The sequence below is a fragment of the Helicoverpa armigera genome, chromosome 31 (assembly GCF_030705265.1).
Source record: "Helicoverpa armigera isolate CAAS_96S chromosome 31, ASM3070526v1, whole genome shotgun sequence".
Taxonomy (NCBI): domain Eukaryota; kingdom Metazoa; phylum Arthropoda; class Insecta; order Lepidoptera; family Noctuidae; genus Helicoverpa; species Helicoverpa armigera.
In genome coordinates, this window is record NC_087150.1 from 52,501 (window position 1) to 57,500 (window position 5,000).

Here is a 5,000-nt window from a genome sequence, read left to right on the forward strand (position 1 = left end):
TCATGTGTTTCAGGCTATCAAAGCTCAGAACAATTATTGTCGAATATTATTCTTTTTAACATAGTTATCATAATATTACATACACAATTACATATAGTCACTATACTAAATAGTCAATAGTTAGGTACACAATTTACTAAAATTAAAAATCTAAGGTAGGTATTACTTTATATATTATTTCCTGTGATATAGTGTATTCAGTATGCAGGGCTCGACAGTTTATATAGGTATGTATAGCGACTTGTCAACAAAAATATGACACTATGACAGTAATGAACCAACGATTTGACAAGCAAATAATACACATGTCAAATGTCTACAATAAATCACAACTGTCACTCAGCTTACGACGAACTGGCCGCGTCCAGGTTATACTATTAATTTTTTAAGTCCCTTCCTACCCTCAACAACCCCACCCCCACCCCCGCCCCGTGCCCTTTCATGTCGTGTCAAAACCGACCGACCGACCAATCAATCTATGTATAATATACAAACAATAAAACTATAATACAAAAACAATGCGGGGAGGGGCAAGGGGACCGGGTGAGGGGGTTGAGGGGGAGAGGGTGTCACGGGGGAAGGGCGACAGAGACACAGGAATATAATACATTTTTTTGTTTTTTTGGTACACAACCCAATACCTCCCACATACTCCCCCCCCCCACCCCCTTCCCTCCCCTCCCCACCCCCACGCCCACTCATCTCCCGCGAACCCCACACCATAGAGAAAGTTGTGAGATTTAAAAAAAAAATACCAGTGGGGAGGGGAGAGGGAAGGGTGTGACTGACGGAGGGAGGGAGGGTAGGGTAGGGTGCACCTCACATGACATTGACATTGACATATGTACATATACGACATGACATGACACTAGATACGGATCGTCTCCACCGATAGTGTGGATTCTCAGCGACACACTATTGTCAAGCGAAGCGTCAGTTCGGTCGTTGTAACAGACGATCCGCGCAGGCGCATTCGCTTCGACGTGCAAAACGCGCTACTTGCTACGACGACGACGGTGTTGTGCGACGACGGGCAGCGCTCGTCTACATGTTGTATTTTATGAAATACACAAGTTGTGTGTGCTCATCTGGTGGTTGATGTACACTTTTCCAGTGTTATTTTTATAATACAATAATGTAGTTGGGGGCTATGTTCGACGCCAAAGACTTCGTCGTTTTTGTAGTGAATATGTAGTTGTTGAATGAACTGTGTCGACCGACGGATCGTGTCTTATGCGTGTCCGGACGAGAACGGTCGTATTAATTATTTTGCATGATGAGACGCGACAGTACACTGTACCAGACGCTCGGACGCGTGTCAACAGTGTGCTTCGCGTCGATTCGAACAATACAAAAGTTATATGTGAGGCGCTCTATAGAATCCGGGCGTAATCGTGCATGGATGTCTCGCGATCGTGTCAACAGATTTTACACACGTGAACATTCAGTCTCGTTACGAACGTTCATCATCGGGGCGTCAACGCCCTCGTCGTGCGAGTCGCGTCTGTGACGAGTTGAGACATTACCCGTTCAGACGTGCGAGCGCGCTTGTGAACCAGGTGGCGCGCAGCACTCAACATTGTTGTCGTGTTGTGCACCATCGGTTACACACCTTAAAAAACATTTCAGAGCTCGCCCGGTGCCGTTCGCGTATTGTAACGATCGCGAACGCCCGGGACGAGGGAGGACCTAGATCGTGTGCGCGCGCGCAGCCGGCGGACACCGTCGGTGGCGCGCGCGCGGTAGAGGTTTTTCCTTATAAACAAAGAAGCTCCCTGGTTGATCCTGCCAGTAGTTATATGCTTGTCTCAAAGATTAAGCCATGCATGTCTCAGTGCAAGCCGTATTAAGGCGATACCGCGAATGGCTCAATATATCAGTTTTGGTTCCTTAGATCTTACTCAGTTACTTGGATAACTGTGGTAATTCTAGAGCTAATACATGCAATCAGAACTCTGACCAGTGATGGGATGAGTGCTTTTATTAGATCAAAACCAATCGACGGAGGGCCTCGCGTCCGAAGTCGTTAATTTTGATGAATCTGGATAACTTTTGCCGATCGCATGGTCCAGTACCGGCGACGCATCTTTCAAATGTCTGCCTTATCAACTTTCGATGGTAGTTTCTGCGACTACCATGGTTGTCACGGGTAACGGGGAATCAGGGTTCGATTCCGGAGAGGGAGCCTGAGAAACGGCTACCACATCCAAGGAAGGCAGCAGGCGCGCAAATTACCCACTCCCGGCACGGGGAGGTAGTGACGAAAAATAACGATACGGGACTCTTACGAGGCCTCGTAATCGGAATGAGTACACTTTAAATATTTTAACGAGGAACAATTGGAGGGCAAGTCTGGTGCCAGCAGCCGCGGTAATTCCAGCTCCAATAGCGTATACTAAAATTGTTGCGGTTAAAAAGCTCGTAGTTGCATTTGTGCGCCGCGCTGTCGGTGCACCGCATCCGCGGTGATACTGACACGTCTGCGGAGCATATCGTCGGTGAGCCGGCGGTAATACGCCGGTTCAATATCAAAATCCTATCGCGGTGCTCTTCGGTGAGTGTCGAGGTGGGCCGACAATTTTACTTTGAACAAATTAGAGTGCTCAAAGCGGGCTCAAAATGCTGCTTGAATATTTCGTGCATGGAATAATAGAATATGATCTCGGTTCTAGTTTTCAGAACTCCGTAATGATTAATGTCATCGTAGACGATCCGCCAAGACGTTACTAAATGGCTCGGCGGGCAGCTTAAACCAAAGATTTTGGACTCCGGGGGGAGTATGGTTGCAAAGCTGAAACTTAAAGGAATTGACGGAAGGGCACCACCAGGAGTGGAGCCTGCGGCTTAATTTGACTCAACACGGGAAATCTCACCAGGCCCGGACACCGGAAGGATTGACAGATTAACAGCTCTTTCTTGATTCGGTGGGTGGTGGTGCATGGCCGTTCTTAGTTGGTGGAGCGATTTGTCTGGTTAATTCCGGTAACGAACGAGACTCTAGCCTGCTAAATAGGCGTCGTCATTTAGGTGTGCGTGGCCACGTGTCACGCAACTCACTGGCGACGTATTAAAATTCTTCTTAGAGGGACCGGCGGCTTCGAGCCGCACGAGATTGAGCAATAACAGGTCTGTGATGCCCTTAGATGTCCTGGGCCGCACGCGCGCTACACTGAAGGAATCAGCATGTTCTCCCTGGCCTAGAGGCCCGGGCAACCCGCTGAAACTCCTTCGTGCTGGGGATTGGGGTTTGCAATTATCCCCCATAAACGAGGAATTCCTAGTAAGCGCGAGTCATAAGCTCGCGTTGATTACGTCCCTGCCCTTTGTACACACCGCCCGTCGCTACTACCGATTGAATGATTTAGTGAGGTCTTCGGACCGACACGCGGTGGCTTCACGGCCGTCGGCGTTGCTGGGAAGTTGACCAAACTTGATCATTTAGAGGAAGTAAAAGTCGTAACAAGGTTTCCGTAGGGGAACCTGCGGAAGGATCATTAACGTGTAAACGCAAGACGCGACTGGCTCGCGACGCGCGTGTTATAACGTAAACAATAATCCACACACCACTAGAGGACACAGATTCGAACGGACGCTGTGCGTTGAATAGCCGATGATTCGGTGTTGTTCGTCGCGCTCGTCCGTCGTTATGTGTTCTCGCGTCGCGTCATGCGCACGACACGCAGAAGGGTACACAAAACACAAAAATCCGCGTCCCCGAGTGTCTGCATGCACGCGTTCGTTAACAATCAAACACAAGTCCCTTGCAACGCGGTGGGATGATATCATTTTATTTTTATACATACAAACACACGTGTATATAAAATACACACTCACAAGTCAATTTAATGTAACACTAGATTACGCAAACAGCGGTAATTTAAAACTATTACCCTGGACGGTGGATCACTTGGCTCGCGGGTCGATGAAGAACGCAGTTAACTGCGCGTCATAGTGTGAACTGCAGGACACATTTGAACATCGACATTTCGAACGCACATTGCGGTCCGTGGAGACACATCCAGGACCACTCCTGTCTGAGGGCCGGCTGTATAAAACAACAATGCCACATTGCGCGAGCGCGCGCGCGCACACGATTAACACTCGTGTGTGTCGCGCGGCGCACATGACGGTTCTGCGTCAACGGGCGCGCCCGCGTCTGCGGTGGGTGCTCGTCGGCGTTGTCCGTTCAAATATAGTACGGTTGTTGTATTGCGTGTATGCATTCGTGTCGAACGCGCTGTGTGCTCGCGCGCCGCCCTTAAAAAAGGCGTGCGCGCGTGTACGCGTGCGCGGACGCACAAAGGTAGCGGCGTACGTGAGTGTGTATACCTACGCGAGTAGGTATTATACTTCACGCTCGTTCGCGACTCTTCGGTGTGTTACAATACCAGAGGGGGTTGCGATGCGTGTAGCCGTGTTTATCTTGTGTCGTCCGCTTTAGCGTGAGACGCCAGCGAATGCAAACTCACTTGCGTGCAACGACCAATCAGTAGGCGGACTCGACGTCCGAAGAGCGCATCGACGCCGTCGTCGTTCTCGTTCGTGTTCACGCACGGTACGCAGTTCGATTGCGTCGTCGTAACGCTGACGGATATCGCGTCTGCCTCATTTTTTTATCGTTGGCCTCAGATCAGGGAGGATCACCCGCCGAATTTAAGCATATTAGTAAGCGGAGGAAAAGAAACTAACCAGGATTTCCTTAGTAGCGGCGAGCGAACAGGAATGAAGCCCAGCACTGAATCCCGCCGTTGTTCAGGCGGCGGGAGATGTGGTGTTCGGGAGGTTCCGCTTTCTCGTCGCGGTCGCTCCTGTCCAAGTTCGTCTTGAACGGGGCCGTTTTCCCGCAGAGGGTGCCAGGCCCGTAGCGACGGAGGACCGTGGCGAGAGGGACTCTCCTTAGAGTCGGGTTGCTTGAGAGTGCAGCCCTAAGTGGGTGGTAAACTCCATCTAAGGCTAAATATTACCGCGAGACCGATAGCGAACAAGTACCGTGAGGGAAA

The 5,000-nt window shown here is 50.0% G+C and overlaps 2 non-coding genes across 2 annotated transcripts in view; both read left to right on the forward strand.

Moving 5' to 3' along the window:
* The first annotated feature begins 3,887 nt into the window (after positions 1-3,887).
* On the forward strand, positions 3,888-4,044 carry LOC135119278 (5.8S ribosomal RNA). Its single transcript, XR_010278104.1, has one exon. It is a non-coding gene; the product is annotated as a 5.8S ribosomal RNA (ribosomal RNA).
* Positions 4,045-4,620: 576 nt separating this feature from the next.
* The window catches only part of LOC135119268 (large subunit ribosomal RNA), a 3,931-nt gene continuing 3,551 nt past the window's right edge, over positions 4,621-5,000 (forward strand). The window contains exon 1 of the ribosomal RNA XR_010278095.1: positions 4,621-5,000. This exon is cut by the window's right edge and continues 3,551 nt beyond it. This is a non-coding gene — a ribosomal RNA (large subunit ribosomal RNA).